Source organism: Schistocerca gregaria, chromosome 5, assembly GCF_023897955.1.
Source record: "Schistocerca gregaria isolate iqSchGreg1 chromosome 5, iqSchGreg1.2, whole genome shotgun sequence".
Classification (NCBI taxonomy): Eukaryota; Metazoa; Arthropoda; class Insecta; order Orthoptera; family Acrididae; genus Schistocerca; species Schistocerca gregaria.
In genome coordinates, this window is record NC_064924.1 from 574,652,326 (window position 1) to 574,672,246 (window position 19,921).

The 19,921-nt window shown below is 47.1% G+C and overlaps 15 non-coding genes across 15 annotated transcripts; all 15 read left to right on the forward strand.

The window, feature by feature from the left end:
- Positions 1-391: 391 nt before the first annotated feature.
- Positions 392-463, forward strand: Trnat-cgu (transfer RNA threonine (anticodon CGU)). Its single transcript has one exon. It is a non-coding gene; the product is annotated as a tRNA-Thr (tRNA).
- A 333-nt stretch (positions 464-796) lies between these two features.
- Positions 797-870, forward strand: Trnan-guu (transfer RNA asparagine (anticodon GUU)). The gene has a single exon. It is a non-coding gene; the product is annotated as a tRNA-Asn (tRNA).
- A 6,622-nt stretch (positions 871-7,492) lies between these two features.
- On the forward strand, positions 7,493-7,565 carry Trnan-guu (transfer RNA asparagine (anticodon GUU)). Its single transcript has one exon. It is a non-coding gene; the product is annotated as a tRNA-Asn (tRNA).
- A 3,892-nt stretch (positions 7,566-11,457) lies between these two features.
- Positions 11,458-11,530, forward strand: Trnat-cgu (transfer RNA threonine (anticodon CGU)). Its single transcript has one exon. It is a non-coding gene; the product is annotated as a tRNA-Thr (tRNA).
- Positions 11,531-11,863: 333 nt separating this feature from the next.
- Positions 11,864-11,937, forward strand: Trnan-guu (transfer RNA asparagine (anticodon GUU)). The gene has a single exon. It is a non-coding gene; the product is annotated as a tRNA-Asn (tRNA).
- Positions 11,938-12,936: 999 nt separating this feature from the next.
- Trnat-cgu (transfer RNA threonine (anticodon CGU)) lies at positions 12,937-13,008 on the forward strand. Its single transcript has one exon. It is a non-coding gene; the product is annotated as a tRNA-Thr (tRNA).
- A 329-nt stretch (positions 13,009-13,337) lies between these two features.
- Positions 13,338-13,411, forward strand: Trnan-guu (transfer RNA asparagine (anticodon GUU)). The gene has a single exon. It is a non-coding gene; the product is annotated as a tRNA-Asn (tRNA).
- Positions 13,412-14,409: 998 nt separating this feature from the next.
- Trnat-cgu (transfer RNA threonine (anticodon CGU)) lies at positions 14,410-14,481 on the forward strand. The gene has a single exon. It is a non-coding gene; the product is annotated as a tRNA-Thr (tRNA).
- A 329-nt stretch (positions 14,482-14,810) lies between these two features.
- On the forward strand, positions 14,811-14,884 carry Trnan-guu (transfer RNA asparagine (anticodon GUU)). The gene has a single exon. It is a non-coding gene; the product is annotated as a tRNA-Asn (tRNA).
- Positions 14,885-15,882: 998 nt separating this feature from the next.
- Positions 15,883-15,954, forward strand: Trnat-cgu (transfer RNA threonine (anticodon CGU)). Its single transcript has one exon. It is a non-coding gene; the product is annotated as a tRNA-Thr (tRNA).
- A 332-nt stretch (positions 15,955-16,286) lies between these two features.
- Trnan-guu (transfer RNA asparagine (anticodon GUU)) lies at positions 16,287-16,360 on the forward strand. The gene has a single exon. It is a non-coding gene; the product is annotated as a tRNA-Asn (tRNA).
- A 999-nt stretch (positions 16,361-17,359) lies between these two features.
- Trnat-cgu (transfer RNA threonine (anticodon CGU)) lies at positions 17,360-17,431 on the forward strand. The gene has a single exon. It is a non-coding gene; the product is annotated as a tRNA-Thr (tRNA).
- Positions 17,432-17,763: 332 nt separating this feature from the next.
- On the forward strand, positions 17,764-17,837 carry Trnan-guu (transfer RNA asparagine (anticodon GUU)). The gene has a single exon. It is a non-coding gene; the product is annotated as a tRNA-Asn (tRNA).
- A 998-nt stretch (positions 17,838-18,835) lies between these two features.
- Trnat-cgu (transfer RNA threonine (anticodon CGU)) lies at positions 18,836-18,907 on the forward strand. The gene has a single exon. It is a non-coding gene; the product is annotated as a tRNA-Thr (tRNA).
- A 332-nt stretch (positions 18,908-19,239) lies between these two features.
- Trnan-guu (transfer RNA asparagine (anticodon GUU)) lies at positions 19,240-19,313 on the forward strand. Its single transcript has one exon. It is a non-coding gene; the product is annotated as a tRNA-Asn (tRNA).
- The last annotated feature ends 608 nt before the right edge of the window (positions 19,314-19,921 follow it).

Genomic DNA, 19,921 nt, shown 5'->3' on the forward strand with positions numbered 1-19,921 from the left:
AGTCCGTTATGTGGTCGAGGGATGCAAGATTCAGTATGATGAAGTGGTAATTCGGGGATAGCTTACAAATGCAAAGCTGCCTCCTTCTTAGCTAAGGGTAGAGCACTGGTCTCGTAAAGCAGGGGTCGAGAGTTCGTACCTCACAGAAAGCATCCATTTTTTTAACCTTCCTGCAACGAGCGGAGCTACCTCGAGCAGCATGTAACACATGGCAGTACACTGAATGTAAGGGATGTTCTACAACCTATGACAAGTATTCTACTGGCATAGGATTTTTTCTGAATGCATTGTCAGCACAGTGGATTGTATGTATTTTGTAGTATAATGAGAGCTGCAAGATTCAGTATGATGAAGTGAGAATTCGGGGATAATTCGCAAATGCAAAGCTGCCGCCTTCTTAGCTCAGTGGTAGAGCACTGGTCTCGTAAACCAGGGTTCGTGAGTTCGAACCTCACAGAAGGCATCCATTTTTTTTTACCTTCCTGCATCGAGCGGAGCTACCTCGAGCAGCATCTAACACATGGCAGTACACTGAAAGTAACGGATGTTCTACAATCTATCACAAGTATTCTACTGGCCTAGGACGTTTTCTGAATGCATTGGTAGAACAGTGGATTGTATGCATTTTGTAGTATAATGTCATGCTTGGCGATGTCATTCGTTTATGAGCCTCGCTACAGTGTACATACACGTTATCCATGTGAAGAGGCATAAGCAGATGCTAGCATTCTGCGTGATTCCTGCTGAAGATGTACTAATTTGGTTATTATACAGAGCAAAGTGAGCAAAAGTCACGGCCTCCGTGGCGCAATTGGCTACCGCGTTCGGCTGTTAACCGAAAGGTTGGTGGTTCGAGCCCACCAGGGGACGAAGTCGTTTTAACCGTCACCCAGGTGAGGACATACGTCAACTTTGTTAGAGATACACAGCTAGTGTGGCAATTTGGCTGCGAAGGAGTGATGCCACAGATGCTTATACACATTCAGGCAGGTGGCACAGTAGGTAAAAACATGGCCCTACACAGACGTTCTACTGTTTTCCTATTTATTCACCATGTGTGACACTGCAGTGGAGCGACGCCCACTACAAAATACGTTTTATTTACATTCAATTTCAGCGTATGCGTCGCGAGTGCCATATGACAGGGCCTGTCTCTCGATGTCGATTTGTATTTTGTGTCTCTTAAGTGTCGGTCTGCAGTAGGCCGCTGTTGGCCGAGCGACGTGCAGTCGCCTTACATGAAGCCCCATGGGCAACGCCAGTGCCACTGTGAACAACAGCAAACTGTAGCCAGAGAGTGGAGCCGAAAGGCGCATTTCGCAGTCGAGCCACGTTATCCCACAAGGTGTGCACTAGGACAAGAAATTGCAGACCGCAAACTTTTGGTGGCCTGACGGTCGTCGCCGATCGTAAGGCCGAAACACTCGAGAGATTTGGAGAACGGCAGTGTGGACACTCCCAGCAGCAGCAGTGCGCCAAATCAATTATCTGGTCGAGGGCTGCAAGATTCAGTGTGATGAAGTGAGAATTCGGGGATAGCTCGCATATTCAAAGCTGCCGCCTTCTTAGCTCAGTGTGAGAGCACTTGCCTCGTAAACCAGGAGTCGTGAGTCCGAACCTCACAGAAGGCATCCATTTTTTTAACTTTCCTGCAACGTGCGGAGCTACCTCGAGCAATATCTATCACATGGCAGTACACTGAATGAAAGGGATGTTCTACAACCTATGTCAAGTATTCTACTGGCCTAGGAGGTTTTCTGAATGCATAGGCAGAACAGTGGTTTGTATGCATTTTGTATTCCGCCGCCAGCGGCCGTGCTGTGCGGACGTGCGGTGCGGCTGTTGCGGTGCTTACATCGTCGCTGCGAGCGGCCGGCGCTGTGTGGTGAGTGCGCGCTTTCTGCGTTAGTCATAGTTCACGATCACATTTTTAGATTGACATAATGGATCAGACAACGCGACGCGATACTCTGAAGTTGATTTTCGATCCGAACTACGCCCGACCGAAATCTTACGAAGTTGAGGCATTTATCGAAGAAACTTTTCAGATCAAAGTGGATGAATTGATTGGAATACACCTGTCGATTGTCAATCCGACTGTGTTCCTTAAGTTATCCAGTTCTGACAAGTGCGACCAAATTGTAGAAGCATGTGGTGGGGTGGCAAAATTCAAACATTCAGACGGACACATAGGGCAGGTCACGGTTTCGCGTTCCGGAATGGGAATACGAACGGTTCGAATCTTTGAGCTCCCCTTTGAAATAACGCCCGAGGAGATAAACAACAAACTGAGAGACTATGGCGCCATTATCAGCAATGTCGCCGAAAAATGGTCTAGCTTGCACAAGTATTCAGTATTAAATGGAGTCAGGCAAGTTAAGATTGACATGCTGAAACATATCCCGTCGTATCTCTGGATTGGTGGATATAGAGCGATCATCATTTACGATGGCCAGCCGAGAACCTGCTCTGGTTGTGGTTCGACCCAACACGTCCGCGCGCAGTGTGTTCAACGGCGTGTGACGCAACTGCCGACTGGGGAGCGAGACCCGCCTAGTCAAATGGCCACGCTACCCGTGACGTACGCCGCCGCACTACGCAGTGACGTCGCCTCAGACATGTGTTTCGACACGGCGGTAGTTGCTTATGCCGACGTTCCCGATGGCAGCGTAGCCATGGATACTAGCAGCACAGAAGCTACAGGTCCAGCACACTCACAAGACGAGGAAACTGACAGGCGTGGAGAACAAGACCAGGCTAAGACGGCAGAAGAAGGCATGTGCAAATCACTCGAAGAAGTCGGGCAACACAAAGAAGATACGGTTGCCACGTCGGAGGATAATGACCAGCAGCCTACAACTGTTTCACCAAAGAAACGGAAGAAACGTCGAATAGCCCGTCAGGGAGCAGCAGAAATCGCGCCAATTCTGCGTGAAAAGGCGAAACAAATAGGCCAAGAACTGGCGGAGACGACACAGGCAACTCCTCCGGAAGATCGAACAACAAAAAGGAAGACTCGAAATGAGGACACTGACCCCGACCGTGGAATCCACATTCAAGACGGTACAGCTAGTCTGAAGGACCTTCCACCTGTACCCAACACGTACACGCGGGAAGTTACGTGCACGCGAGACTGGTCGGATAACATGGAGGAGCAAAGCCATGATGCAGAGATGGCTGACATAGCACAACGTTCAGGACGGACGGCACCCGACCGTCGACAGGATGTGTCCACCCGGCAACAAACCACCATCAAGGATACTCGTGCTGCAGATGATGATGCCGACTTCTTCTAAGTGGAGCAAGCATCCACTTCCCTTGGCAAACAGTACCCCACCTGACACGGTATAGTCGACATGACGTCTTTACAGGCGTACAGAATTTCAACCTTGAATATAAATAAAATTAGCAGCACCCTCAATCTGAGAAATCTCCAAGATTTTCTGTACGCCGCTGATATTGACATCTTAATGCTGCAAGAAGTAACGGCTATCCGTTTGGACGACATCACTGGCTACAACGCCGTCATCAATCCTGGCAATGACAATAGCCTCGGCACAGCGATTATGACTAAAGAGGGGATCCTACTTACAGACGTGGCGCAACTGCCTAACAGTAGAGGTCTCGCTGTCACGATAAACAACACCAGGTTTATCAACATATATGCCCCGTCAGGAACCGGAAACAAGCGCCGCAGGGCCGAATTTTTCAAAGAGGACATCGCCCCCCTTTTCGCGGTGCGATTTGACCAAATAATTTTTGCGGGTGACTTTAATTGCGTGCTGAGTCCCAAGGATCAGACGCCAAATTTTAACAAATCTCTGGAGCTGGAGGATATCGTCAGAGACTTCCAACTGTTTGATACTTGGGAACTAAAACACGGTGATAGGCTAGGTTTCACCTATATCACCAGCCATTCTGCCAGTCGTATCGACAGAATTTACGCAACATCCAATTTAAGGAGACACGTTTTACAGTCCGAGCTATGGCCCACGATTTTCTCTGATCATATCGCGTACATATGTACGGTAAATTTAGAGAAACAAGGCACTTACAGGGCGAGAGGTCAGTGGAAGCTAAACGTTACTCATCTTTCGGATCCTGGATGTCACGCCGCCTTCCACACCACTTGGGCAGAATGTGAAAGGAAGTTCCACTTGTACGGCACGGCGCTGAATTGGTGGCTAAACTGCGCGAAGCCCGCAATAATAAAGACAATGAAAACTTACTCCCGTGAAAAAGTCGCCTGGCGGAAGCGGACAGTAGAGTTTTACTTCAGCTGTCTGAGAGACTTGTGCGTTCGTGATGCTACAGTCATAACAAATTATGGGCAAATCAACAGAATAAAAGCAAAATTGCTCAACCTGCAGAGACACCATCTCGAAGGCTGTAAAATACGAACGCGTTTGCAGAACGGTACACGAGAAGAAACAACATCGATGTACCACATTCTCCTAGAGAACAAAAGACAAAAACTTAAAATTCTGACGGAACTCAAAACTTCAGATGGGAGACTCTTGACAGATCAAGCTGCAATACGAGACGAGATCCATCGACACTTTAGTGAATTGCTGGCCAATACACAGACAGATGAAACGGCGCAGCAAGCTCTCACTGCTAGGACGACAGAGCGACTCACTCCAGAAGAAGCTGATGTGCTCGCAGCGAGAATAACGGACGAAGACGTCGAAGATGCCATCTCGAAGAGCCCAAAGAACAAATCACCTGGACCAGATGGGCTACCCGCTGAATTTTATCAAACTTTTCGTGAACAAATAATTGCTAAATTGACACTCGTATGCAATGAAATACTAAATGCGGACACTGACCTTCCGAAGGAATTCTGTGAAGGTACAGTGGTCTTAGTCCCCAAAACACCAGGAGGCAAAACCGTGGAGAATCTTCGACCCATAACACTTCTCAATAGTGATTATAAAATCTTCGTCCGTATCATGGTGCAAAGGTTCAATTCTGTTATTCGTACAGTGACAGGAGCCTACCAGACAAGTATAGGAAAGGACAGAACGATATTTCAGACCTTATGCGACTACAGAGACATTATAGCGATATCGGAAGCCTGCAACATTCGCTGTGCTCTGATGTCGCTTGACTTTGAAAAAGCTTTTGATAAAGTTAATCATTCGTACCTGCTCCGGTGTATGACATCCATGCACTTCCCCCAGAAAATTATAGCCTCCGTGAAAAACATACTGACGAATAGCACGTCAAGAATCAGTGTCAACGGACAACTCAGTCACCCGATCAATATTCAGAGTTCGGTAAGACAAGGTTGCCCAATGTCCATGACGCTTTTCGCGATTGCGCTCGAACCTCTCTTAGTATGTCTGACTCGGCAACTCCGTGGATTACATATACACGGACAGAAGATCATATGTCAAGCCTACGCGGACGATGTAGGGGTACTTGTGACTGACGAAAGAGAGGTGGGAAAAGTACTTGAAGTTGTGGCGACCTACGAAATGGCGTCAGGAGCTAAACTCAACCGCAATAAATCTGGTATTATGAATCTGGGTCGGGGTATAGAGATCAGAGCCGCTGGAAGTATCAACACTGTGGAAAAAATCAAATGCCTTGGAATAGAATATACGAGTAATATCCGCCGCACGGCCGCTCTCAATTATCGAAAATTACTTGCCACCTTACGGGCAAGCATAAAACAACACAGCTTGCGTAATTTAAACGTAATACAAAAAGTGCAACTGGCCAATACATACATCACTTCCAAAGTCAACTATGTTGCTCAAGTGCTGCCTCTGCCACGAACCATTGCACACCAAATGCAAGCAGCGCTTGGTTATTTTGTCAGTAGAGGTCAGATATTTAAGGTTTCATATGATACCTTGACGCTACCGACACGCAATGGAGGGCTACAACTGACAGACATCTACCTTAAAGCGCAAGCGCTATACGTTAGCAAAACTTATAAACAGTGGCAACGATCGCCGCGGACCTTAGTGGCTCATCTCTTACGTGAAATCACCCCAGTCAGCAGAGATCCACCAATCGATGTGCATCACATCTCCCACGAGCTGTACAACTATAAACATTTTCTGGTGGAATACAGCTATGTACGCCATAGAATACCGGAGAAGGACATATATCGGGTTAAGGAGGTTTACAACACCTTGCTGGAAGGAAAATTGCGCAATCGAATAGAAAACAAGTTTCGACATTATAATTGGAAAAACATATGGGACAACATATCTGACCCCCATCTACCATCCAATGTGCGATCGACGTGGTACCTCGCAGTCAATAGAAAAATCCCAACCAACTCCAAACTGCACGCGATACGTCTGGCACACACACCAAACTGTTCCAGCTGCAATGTCGTCGACAATGCAGAACATCGCTTCGTCTGTGAAGATGTGAAAGACGTGTGGAATCTCTTCAGGCAAAAACTAGCACATGTGCTACGTACGTCACCTAACACAATTACACCGACACACGTCCTTCTGCCTGATGACGTGCCATATCCTAACACTAAAAGAAGGTCAGCCAACTGGCTCAAAGGACTGACAGTCCATTACATCTCAACGGCTATGACGAAAAGTGAAGCAGATTATTGGATGTACCTGATGACAGAACATCAAAAGCTCGAACGACAAATGAAATACAAAGACAACTACGCAAATTTTTTGAACCGAACATTGTCTCACCGACAGAGCTGAAGAACGATCAAACGACATGTTGTTCAACCTCAGGATTCCTTTTTTTTTCCCTTTATGAAATTATCTATTAAGCTTCTCATTCATTTTACGCCAACAAGGTGGCTATTTCGTTTATCCTTCGCCCTCGTGTCACAGCACTAATAGGTTGCTGACACACACATGAGAAGCCATCAGGCTGAAGTAAGCCTGGCTCTCCTATAAAAATCGCTCCCACACAACGATGGAAGAATGTACCAGAACTATTTGATTTCCATAACTACAAAAGAAGGGATTTTATTTACTTGTATACATTTACTTCGTCACTCACCTATCTCATATGGACCAAACATAGCACAGAAGCTAGCCGAAGAAGGCACAAATGGCGAGCGGAAGGACGGGCTGTAGGGGAGGAAGGAGGCCCGATTAAAAAAAAAAAAAAAAAAAAAAAAAAGGTGGTAGAGCACTGGTCTTGTAAACCAGGGGTCGTGAGTTCGTACCTCACAGAAGGCATCCATTTTTTTAAACTTCCTGCATCGAGCGGAGCTACCTCGAGCAGCATCTAACACATGGCAGTACACTGAAAGTAACGGATGTTCTACAACCTATGACAAGTATTTTACTGGCCTAGGAGGTTTTCTGAATGCATTGGTAGAACAGTGGATTGTATGCATTTTGTAGTATAATGTCATGCTTGGCGATGTCATTCGTTTATGAGCCTCGCTACAGTGTACATACACGTTATCCATGTGAAGAGGCATAAGCAGATGCTAGCATTCTGCGTGATTCCTGCTGAAGATGTACGAATTTGTTTATTATACAGAGCAAAGTGGCGCAATTGGCTAGCGCGTTCGGCTGTTAACCGAAAGGTTGGTGGTTCGAGCCCACCCGGGGGCGAAATCGTTTGAACCGTCACCCAGGTGAGGACATACGTCAACTTTGTTAGAGATACACAGCTAGTGTGGCAATTTGGCTGCGAAGGAGTGATGCCACAGATTTTTTTAGGTTAGAGAATTCCCTCCCTAGGCCCGACAAGACGCCTCCTGAGACGCGGCAAGGCAGGAGTAGGCAAAATGCAACAAGGAATAACAATATTAATGTGCTAATAGTAAACTGCAGAAGCGTCTATAGAAAGGTCCCAGAACTGCTCTCATTAATAAACGGTCACAACGCCCATATAGTACTAGGAACAGAAAGTTGGCTGAAACCAGACGTAAACAGTAATGAAATCCTAAACTCTGATTGGAATGTATACCGCAGAGATAGGCTGGACAGTGAAGGGGGAGGCGTGTTTATAGCGATAAGAAGTGCAATAGTATCGAAGGAAATTGACGGAGATTCGAATTGTGAAATGATTTGGGTGAAGGTCACGGTTAAAGCAGGCTCAGACATGGTAATTGGATGTCTCTATAGGCCCCCGGGCTCAGCAGCTGTTGTGGCTCAGCACCTGAAGAATAATTTGGAAAATATTTCGAGTAGATTTCCCCACCATGTTATAGTTCTGGGTGGAGATTTTAATTTGCCGGATATAGACTGGGAGACTCAAACGTTCATAACGGGTGGCAGGGACAAAGAATCCAGTGAAATATTTTTAAGTGCTTTATCTGAAAACTACCTTGAGCAGTTAAACAGAAAACCGACTCGTGGCGATAATATATTAGACCTTCTGGTGACAAACAGACCCGAACTATTTGAATCAGTTAATGCAGAACAGGGAATCAGCGATCATAAAGCGGTTACTGCGTCGATGATTTCAGCCGTAAATAGAAATATTAAAAAAGGTAGGAAGATTTTTCTGTTTAGCAAAAGTGACAAAAAGCAGATTACAGAGTACCTGACGGCTCAACACAAAAGTTTTGTCTCAAGTGCAGATAGTGTTGAGGATCAGTGGACAAAGTTCAAAACCATGGTACAATATGCGTTAGATGAGTATGTGCCAAGCAAGATCGTAAGAGATGGAAAAGAGCCACCGTGGTACAACAACCGAGTTAGAAAACTGCTGCGGAAGCAAAGGGAACTTCACAGCAAACATAAACATAGCCAAAGCCTTGCAGACAAACAAAAATTACGCGAAGCGAAATGTAGTGTGAGGAGGGCTATGCGAGAGGCTTTCAATGAATTCGAAAGTAACGTTCTATGTACTGACTTGGCAGAAAATCATAAGAAATTTTGGTCCTATGTCAAAGCGGTAGGTGGATCAAAACAAAATGTCCAGACACTCTGTGACCAAAATGGTACTGAAACAGAGGATGACAGACTAAAGGCCGAATTACTAAATGTCTTCTTCCAAAGCTGTTTCACAGAGGAAGACTGCACTGTGCTTCCTTCTCTAGATAGTCGCACAGTTGACAAAATGGTAGATATCGAAGTAGACGACAGAGGGATAGAGAAACAATTAAAATCGCTCAAAAGAGGAAAGGCCGCTGGTCCTGATGGGATACCAGTTCGATTTTACACAGAGTACGCGAAGGAACTTGCCCCCCTTCTTGCAGCGGTGTACCGTAGGTCTCTAGAAGAGCGAAGCGTTCCAAAGGATTGGAAAAGGGCACAGGTCATCCCCGTTCTCAAGAAGGGAACAGATGTGCAGAACTATAGACCTATATCTCTAACGTCGATCAGTTGTAGAATTTTGGAACACGTATTATGTTCGAGTATAATGTCTTTTCTGGAGACTAGAAATCTACTCTGTAGGAATCAGCATGGGTTTCGAAAAAGACGATCGTGTGAAACCCAGCTCGCGCTATTCGTCCACGAGACTCAGAGGGCCTTAGACACGGGTTCACAGGTAGATGCCGTGTTTCTTGACTTCCGCAAGGCGTTTGACACAGTTCCCCACAGTCGTTTAATGAACAAAGTAAGAGCATACGGACTATCAGATCAATTGTGTGATTGGATTGAGGAGTTCCTAGATAACAGAACGCAGCACGTCATTCTCAATGGAGAGAAGTCTTCCGAAGTAAGAGTGATTTCAGGTGTGCCGCAGGGGAGTGTCATAGGACCGTTGATATTCACAATATACATAAATGACCTGGTGGATGACATCGGAAGTTCACTGAGGCTTTTTGCAGATGATGCTGTGGTGTATCGAGAGGTTGCAACAATGGAAAATTGTACTGAAATGCAGGAGGATCTGCAGCGAATTGACGCATGGTGCACGGAATGGCAATTGAATCTCAATGTAGAGAAGTGTAATGTGATGCGAATACATAGAAAGATAGGTCCCTTATCATTTAGCTACAAAATAGCAGGTCAGCAACTGGAAGCAGTTAATTCCATAAATTATCTGGGAGTACGCATTAGGAGTGATTTAAAATGGAATGATCATATAAAGTTGATCGTCGGTAAAGCAGATGCCAGACTGAGATTCATTGGAAGAATCCTAAGGAAATGCAATCCGACAACAAAGGAAGTAGGTTACAGTACGCTTGTTCGCCCAATGCTTGAATACTGCTCAGCAGTGTGGGATCCGCACCAGGTAGGGTTGATAGAAGAGATAGAGAAGATCCAACGGAGAGCAGCGCGCTTCGTTACAGGATCATTTAGTAATTGCGAAAGCGTTACGGAGATGATAGATAAACTCCAGTGGAAGACTCTGCAGGAGAGACGCTCAGTAGCTCGGTACGGGCTTTTGTTGAAGTTTCGATAACATACCTTCACCGAAGAGTCAAGCAGTATATTGCTCCCTCCTACGTATATCTCGCGAAGAGACCATGAGGATTAAATCAGAGAGATTAGAGCCCACACAGAAGCATACCGACAATCCTTCTTTCCACGTACAATACGAGACTGGAATAGAAGGGAGAACCGATAGAGGTACTCAGGGTACGCTCCGCCACACACCGTCAGGTGGCTTGCGGAGTACGGATGTAGATGTAGATGTAGATGTAGATGCTTATACACATTCAGCCAGGTGACACTGTAGGTAAAAACATGGCCCTACACAGACGTTCTACTGTTTTCCGTTTTATTCGCCATGTGTGACACTGCAGTAGAGCGACGCCCACTACAAAAGACGTATTATTTACATTCAATTTCAGCGTACACGTCGCGAGTGCCATATGACAGGGCCTGTCTCTCGATGTCGATTTGTATTTCGTGTCTCTTAAGTGTCGGTCTGCAGTAGGACGCTGTTGGCCGAGCGACGTGCAGTCGCCTTACATGAAGCCCCATGGGCAACGTCATTGCCACGGTGGACAACAGCAAACTGTAGCCAGAGAGAGGAGCCGAAAGGCGCATTTCGCAGTCGAGCCACGCTATCCCACAAGCTGTGCACTAGGTCAAGATCTTGCAGTCCGCAAACTTTTGGTGGCCAGACGGTCGTCGTCGATCGTAAGAGCGAAACAGTCGAGAGATTTGGAAAACGGCAATGTGGACACCCCCAGCAGCGGCTGTGCGCCAAGTCCGTTATGTAGTCGAGGGCTGCAAGATTCAGTATGATGAAGTGGGAATTCGGGGATAGCTTACAAATGCAAAGCTGCCTCCTTCTTAGCTAAGGGTAGAGCACTGGTCTCGTAAACCAGGGGTCGTGAGTTCGTACCTCACAGAAAGCATCCATTTTTTTATCCTTCCTGCAACGAGCGGAGCTACCTCGAGCAGCATCTAACACATGGCAGTACACTGATTGTAACGGATGTTCTACAACCTATGACAAGTATTCTACTGGCTTAGGATTTTTTCTGAATGCATTGTCAGAACAGTGGATTGTATGTATTTTGTAGTATAATGAGGGTTGCAAGATTCAGTATGATTAAGTTGGAATTCGGGGATAGCTCGCAAATGCAGAGCTGCCGCCTTCTTAGCTCAGTGGTAGAGCACTGGTCTCGTAAACCAGTGGGTCGTGAGTTCGAACCTCACAGAAGGCATCCATTTTTTTTAACCTTCCTGCATCGAGCCGAGCTAACTCGAGCAGCATCGAACACATGACAGTACACTGAAAATAATTGATGTTCTACAACCTATGACAAGTATTCTACTGGCCTAGGAGGTTTTCTGAATGCATTGGCAGAACAGTGGATTGTATGCATTTTGTAGTATAATGTCATGCTTGGCGATGTCATTCGTTTATGAGCCTCGCTACAGTGTACATACACGTTATCCATGTGAAGAGGCATAAGCAGATGCTTGCATTGTGGGTGATTCCTGCTGAAGATGTACGAATATCTTTATTATACAGAGCAAAGTGAGCAAAAGTCGAGGCCTCCGTGGCGCAATTGGCTAGCACATTCGGCTGTTAACCGAAAGGTTGGTGGTTCGAGCCCACCCGGGGGCGAAATCGTTTGAACCGTCACCCAGGTGAGGACATACGTCAACTTTGTTAGAGATACACAGCTAGTGTGGCAATTTGGCTGCGAAGGAGTGATGCCACAGATGCTTATACACATTCAGCCAGGTGACACTGTAGGTAAAAACATAGCCCTACACAGACGTTCTACAGTTTTCCGTTTTATTCGCCATGTGTGACACTGCAGTAGAGCGACGCCCACTACAAAAGATGTATTATTTACATTCAATTTCAGCGTACACGTCGCGAGTGCCATATGACAGGGCCTGTCTCTCGATGTCGATTTGTATTTTGTGTCTCTTAAGTGTCGGTCTACAGTAGGCCGCTGTTGGCCGAGCGACGTGCAGTCGCCTTACATGAAGCCCCATGGGCAACGTCATTGCCACGGTGGACAACAGCAAACTGTAGCCAGAGAGAGGAGCCGAAAGGCGCATTTCGCAGTCGAGCCACGCTATCCTACAAGCTGTGCACTAGGTCAAGATCTTGCAGTCCGCAAACTTTTGGTGGCCAGACGGTCGTCGTCGATCGTAAGGGCGAAACAGTCGAGAGATTTGGAAAACGGCAATGTGGACACCCCCAGCAGCGGCTGTGCGCCAAGTCCGTTATGTGGTCGAGGGCTGCAAGATTCAGTATGATGAAGTGGGAATTCGGGGATAGCTTACAAATGCAAAGCTGCCTCCTTCTTAGCTAAGGGTAGAGCACTGGTCTCGTAAACCAGGGGTCGTGAGTTCGTACCTCACAGAAAGCACCCATTTTTTTAACCTTCCTGCAACGAGCGGAGCTACCTCGAGCAGCATCTAACACATGGCAGTACACTGAATGTAACGGATGTTCTACAAACTATGACAAGTATTCTACTGGCCTAGGTTTTTTTCTGAATGCATTGTCAGAACAGTGGATTGTATGTATTTTGTAGTATAATGAGGGCTGCAAGATTCAGTATGATGAAGTGAGAATTCGGGGATAGCTCGCAAATGCAAAGCTGCCGCCTTCTTAGCTCAGTGGTAGAGCACTGGTCTCGTAAACCAGGGGTCGTGAGTTCGAACCTCACAGGAGGCATCCATTATTTTAACCTTCCTGCATCGAGCGGAGCTACCTCGAGCAGCATCTAACACATGGCAGTACACTGAAAGTAACGGATGTTCTACAACCTATGACAAGTATTCTACTGGCCTAGGTTTTCTGAATGCATTGGTAGAACAGTGGATTGTATGCATTTTGTAGTATAATGTCATGCTTGGCGATGTCATTCGTTTATGAGCCTCGCTACAGTGTACATACACGTTATCCATGTGAAGAGGCATAAGCAGATGCTAGCATTCTGCGTGATTCCTGCTGAAGATGTACGAATTTGGTTATTATACAGAGCAAAGTGAGCAAAAGTCGCGGCCTCCGTGGCGCAATTGGCTAGGGCGTTCGGCTGTTAACCGAAAGGTTGGTGGTTCGAGCCCACCCGGGGGCGAAATCGTTTGAACCGTCACCCAGGTGATGACATACGTCAACTTTGTTAGAGATACACAGCTAGTGTGGCAATTTGGCTGCGAAGGAGTGATGCCACAGATGCTTATACACATTCAGCCAGGTGACACTGTAGGTAAAAACATAGCCCTACACAGACGTTCTACTGTTTTCCGTTTTATTCGCCATGTGTGACACTGCAGTAGAGCGACGCCCACTACAAGAGACGTATTACTTACATTCAATTTCAGCGTACACGTCGCGAGTGCCATATGACAGGGCCTGTCTCTCGATGTCGATTTGTATTTTGTGTCTCTTAAGTGTCGGTCTGCAGTAGGCCGCTGTTGGCCGAGCGACGTGCAGTCGCCTTACATGAAGCCACATGGGCAACGTCATTGCCAGGTGGACAACAGCAAACTGTAGCCAGAGAGAGGAGCCGAAAGGCGCATTTCGCAGTCGAGCCACGCTATCCCACAAGCTGTGCACTAGGTCAAGATCTTGCAGTCCGCAAACTTTTGGTGGCCAGACGGTCGTCGTCGATCATAAGGGCGAAACAGTCGAGAGATTTGGAAAACGGCAATGTGGACACCCCCAGGAGCGGCTGTGCGCCAAGTCCGTTATGTGGTCGAGGGCTGCAAGATTCAGTATGATGAAGTGGGAATTCGGGGATAGCTTACAAATGCAAAGCTGCCTTCTTCTTAGCTAAGGGTAGAGCACTGGTCTCGTAAACCAGGGGTCGTGAGTTCGTACCTCACAGAAAGCATCCATTATTTTAACCTTCCTGCAACGAGCGGAGCTACCTCGAGCAGCATCTAACACATGGCAGTACACTGAATGTAACGGATGTTCTACAACCTATGACAAGTATTCTACTGGCCTAGGATTTTTTCTGAATGCATTGTCAGAACAGTGGATTGTATGTATTTTGTAGTATAATGAGGGCTGCAAGATTCAGTATGATGAAGTGAGAATTCGGGGATAGCTCGCAAATGCAAAGCTGCCGCCTTCTTAGCTCAGTGGTAGAGCACTGGTCTCGTAAACCAGGGGTCGTGAGTTCGAACCTCACAGGAGGCATCCATTATTTTAACCTTCCTGCATCGAGCGGAGCTACCTCGAGCAGCATCTAACACATGGCAGTACACTGAAAGTAACGGATGTTCTACAACCTATGACAAGTATTCTACTGGCCTAGGTTTTCTGAATGCATTGGTAGAACAGTGGATTGTATGCATTTTGTAGTATAATGTCATGCTTGGCGATGTCATTCGTTTATGAGCCTCGCTACAGTGTACATACACGTTATCCATGTGAAGAGGCATAAGCAGATGCTAGCATTCTGCGTGATTCCTGCTGAAGATGTACGAATTTGGTTATTATACAGAGCAAAGTGAGCAAAAGTCGCGGCCTCCGTGGCGCAATTGGCTAGGGCGTTCGGCTGTTAACCGAAAGGTTGGTGGTTCGAGCCCACCCGGGGGCGAAATCGTTTGAACCGTCACCCAGGTGATGACATACGTCAACTTTGTTAGAGATACACAGCTAGTGTGGCAATTTGGCTGCGAAGGAGTGATGCCACAGATGCTTATACACATTCAGCCAGGTGACACTGTAGGTAAAAACATAGCCCTACACAGACGTTCTACTGTTTTCCGTTTTATTCGCCATGTGTGACACTGCAGTAGAGCGACGCCCACTACAAGAGACGTATTACTTACATTCAATTTCAGCGTACACGTCGCGAGTGCCATATGACAGGGCCTGTCTCTCGATGTCGATTTGTATTTTGTGTCTCTTAAGTGTCGGTCTGCAGTAGGCCGCTGTTGGCCGAGCGACGTGCAGTCGCCTTACATGAAGCCACATGGGCAACGTCATTGCCAGGTGGACAACAGCAAACTGTAGCCAGAGAGAGGAGCCGAAAGGCGCATTTCGCAGTCGAGCCACGCTATCCCACAAGCTGTGCACTAGGTCAAGATCTTGCAGTCCGCAAACTTTTGGTGGCCAGACGGTCGTCGTCGATCATAAGGGCGAAACAGTCGAGAGATTTGGAAAACGGCAATGTGGACACCCCCAGGAGCGGCTGTGCGCCAAGTCCGTTATGTGGTCGAGGGCTGCAAGATTCAGTATGATGAAGTGGGAATTCGGGGATAGCTTACAAATGCAAAGCTGCCTTCTTCTTAGCTAAGGGTAGAGCACTGGTCTCGTAAACCAGGGGTCGTGAGTTCGTACCTCACAGAAAGCATCCATTATTTTAACCTTCCTGCAACGAGCGGAGCTACCTCGAGCAGCATCTAACACATGGCAGTACACTGAATGTAACGGATGTTCTACAACCTATGACAAGTATTCTACTGGCCTAGGATTTTTTCTGAATGCATTGTCAGAACAGTGGATTGTATGTATTTTGTAGTATAATGAGGGCTGCAAGATTCAGTATGATGAAGTGAGAATTCGGGGATAGCTCGCAAATGCAAAGCTGCCGCCTTCTTAGCTCAGTGGTAGAGCACTGGTCTCGTAAACCAGGGGTCGTGAGTTCGAACCTCACAGAAGGCATCCATTTTTTTAACCTTCCTGCATCGAGCGGAGCTACCTCGAGCAGCATCTAACACATGGCAGTACACTGAAAGTAACGGATGTTCTACAACCTATGACAAGTATTCTACTGGCCTAGGAGGTTTTCTAAATGCATTGGTAGAACAGTGGATTGTATGCATTTTGTAGTATAATGTCATGCTTGGCGATGTCATTCGTTTATGAGCCTCGCTACAGTGTACATACACGTTATCCATGTGAAGAGGCATAAGCAGATGCTAGCATTCTGCGTGATTCCTGCTGAAGATGTACGAATTTGGTTATTATACAGAGCAATGTGAGTAAAAGTCACGGCCTCCGTGGCGCAATTGGCTAGCGCGTTCGGCTGTTAACTGAATGGTTGGTGGTTCGAGCCCACTCGGGGGCGAAATCGTTTTAACCGTCACCCAGGTGAGGACATACGTCAACTTTGTTAGAGATACACAGCTAGTGTGGCAATTTGGCTGCGAAGGAGTGATGCCACAGATGCTTATACACATTCAGCCAGGTGACACTGTAGGTAAAAACATGGCCCTACACAGACGTTCTACTGTTTTCCGTTTTATTCGCCATGTGTGACACTGCAGTAGAGCGACGCCCACTACAAAAGACGTATTATTTACATTCAATTTCAGCGTACACGTCGCGAGTGCCATATGACAGGGCCTGTCTCTCGATGTCGATTTGTATTTTGTGTCTCTTAAGTGTCGGTCTGCAGTAGGCCGCTGTTGGCCGAGCGACGTGCAGTCGCCTTACATGAAGCCCCATGGGCAACGTCATTGCCAGGTGGACAACAGCAAACTGTAGCCAGAGAGAGGAGCCGAAAGGCCGCATTTCGCAGTCGAGCCACGCTATCCCACAAGCTGTGCACTAGGTCAAGATATTGCAGTCCGCAAACTTTTGGTGGCCAGACGGTCGTCGCCGATCGTAAGGGCGAAACAGTCGAGAGATTTGGAAAACGGCAATGTGGACACCCCCAGCAGCGGCTGTGCGCCAAGTCCGTTATGTGGTCGAGGGCTGCAAGATTCAGTATGATGAAGTGGGAATTCGGGGATAGCTTACAAATGCAAAGCTGCCTCCTTCTTAGCTAAGGGTAGAGCACTTGTCTCGTAAACCAGGGGTCGTGAGTTCGTACCTCACACAAAGCATCCATTATTTTAACCTTCCTACAACGAGCGGAGCTACCTCGAGCAGCATCTAACACATGGCAGTACACTGAATGTAACGGATGTTCTACAACCAATGACAAGTATTCTACTGGCCTAGGATTTTTTCTGAATGCATTGTCAGAACAGTGGATTGTATGTATTTTGTAGTATAATGAGGGCTGCAAGATTCAGTATGATGAAGTGAGAATTCGGGGATAGCTCGCAAATGCAAAGCTGCCGCCTTCTTAGCTCAGTGGTAGAGCACTGGTCTCGTAAACCAGGGGTCGTGAGTTCGAACCTCACAGAAGGCATCCATTTTTTTAACCTTCCTGCATCGAGCGGAGCTACCTCGAGCAGCATCTAACACATGGCAGTACACTGAAAGTAACGGATGTTCTACAACCTATGACAAGTATTCTACTGGCCTAGGAGGTTTTCTAAATGCATTGGTAGAACAGTGGATTGTATGCATTTTGTAGTATAATGTCATGCTTGGCGATGTCATTCGTTTATGAGCCTCGCTACAGTGTACATACACGTTATCCATGTGAAGAGGCATAAGCAGATGCTAGCATTCTGCGTGATTCCTGCTGAAGATGTACGAATTTGGTTATTATACAGAGCAATGTGAGTAAAAGTCACGGCCTCCGTGGCGCAATTGGCTAGCGCGTTCGGCTGTTAACTGAATGGTTGGTGGTTCGAGCCCACTCGGGGGCGAAATCGTTTTAACCGTCACCCAGGTGAGGACATACGTCAACTTTGTTAGAGATACACAGCTAGTGTGGCAATTTGGCTGCGAAGGAGTGATGCCACAGATGCTTATACACATTCAGCCAGGTGACACTGTAGGTAAAAACATGGCCCTACACAGACGTTCTACTGTTTTCCGTTTTATTCGCCATGTGTGACACTGCAGTAGAGCGACGCCCACTACAAAAGACGTATTATTTACATTCAATTTCAGCGTACACGTCGCGAGTGCCATATGACAGGGCCTGTCTCTCGATGTCGATTTGTATTTTGTGTCTCTTAAGTGTCGGTCTGCAGTAGGCCGCTGTTGGCCGAGCGACGTGCAGTCGCCTTACATGAAGCCACATGGGCAACGTCATTGCCAGGTGGACAACAGCAAACTGTAGCCAGAGAGAGGAGCCGAAAGGCGCATTTCGCAGTCGAGCCACGCTATCCCACAAGCTGTGCACTAGGTCAAGATATTGCAGTCCGCAAACTTTTGGTGGCCAGACGGTCGTCGCCGATCGTAAGGGCGAAACAGTCGAGAGATTTGGAAAACGGCAATGTGGACACCCCCAGCAGCGGCTGTGCGCCAAGTCCGTTATGTGGTCGAGGGCTGCAAGATTCAGTATGATGAAGTGGGAATTCGGGGATAGCTTACAAATGCAAAGCTGCCTCCTTCTTAGCTAAGGGTAGAGCACTTGTCTCGTAAACCAGGGGTCGTGAGTTCGTACCTCACACAAAGCATCCATTATTTTAACCTTCCTACAACGAGCGGAGCTACCTCGAGCAGCATCTAACACATGGCAGTACACTGAATGTAACGGATGTTCTACAACCTATGACAAGTATTCTACTGGCCTAGGATTTTTTCTGAATGCATTGTGAGAACAGTGGATTGTATGTATTTTGTAGTATAATGAGGGCTGCAAGATTCAGTATGATGAAGTGAGAATTCGGGGATAGCTCGCAAATGCAAAGCTGCCGCCTTCTTAGCTCAGTGGTAGAGCACTGGTCTCGTAAACCAGGGGTCGTGAGTTCGAACCTCACAGAAGGCATCCATTTTTTTAACCTTCCTGCATCGAGCGGAGCTACCTCGAGCAGCATCTAACACATGGCAGTACACTGAAAGTAACGGATGTTCTACAACTTATGACAAGTATTCTACTGGCCTAGGAGGTTTTCTGAATGCATTGGCAGAACAGTGGATTGTATGCATTTTGTAGTATAATGTCATGCTTGGCGATGTCATTCGTTTATGAGCCTCGCTACACTGCACATACACGTTATCCATGTGAAGAATCATAAGGAGATGCTAGCATTCTGCGTGATTCCTGCTGAAGATGTACGAATTTGGTTATTATACAGGGCAAAGTGAGCAAAAGTCGCGGCCTCCGTGGCGCAATTGGCTAGCGGTTTCGGCTGTTAACCGAAAGGTTGGTGGTTCGAGCCCACCCGTGGGCGAAACCGTTTTAACCGTCACACAGGTGAGGACATACGTCAACTTTGATAGAGATACACAGCTAGTGTGGCAATTTGGCTGCGAAGGAGTGATGCCACAGATGCTTATACACATTCAGGCAGGTGGCACAGTAGGTAAAAACATGGCCCTACACAGACGTTTTACTGTTTTCCTATTTATTCACCATGTGTGACACTGCAGTGGAGCGACGCACACTACAAAAGACGTTTTATTTACATTCAATTTCAGCGTATACGTCGCGAGTGCCATATGAAAGGGCCTGTCTCTCGATGTCGATTTGTATTTTGTGTCTCTTAAGTGTCGGTCTGCAGTAGGCCGCTGTTGGCCGAGCGACGTGCAGTCGCCTTACATGAAGCCCCATGGGCAACGTCATTGCCAGGTGGACAACAGCAAACTGTAGCCAGAGAGAGGAGCCGAAAGGCGCATTTCGCAGTCGAGCCACGCTATCCCACAAGCTGTGCACTAGGTCAAGATATTGCAGTCCGCAAACTTTTGGTGGCCAGACGGTCGTCGTCGATCGTAAGGGCGAAACAGTCGAGAGATTTGGAAAACGGCAATGTGGACACCCCCAGCAGCGGCTGTGCGCCAA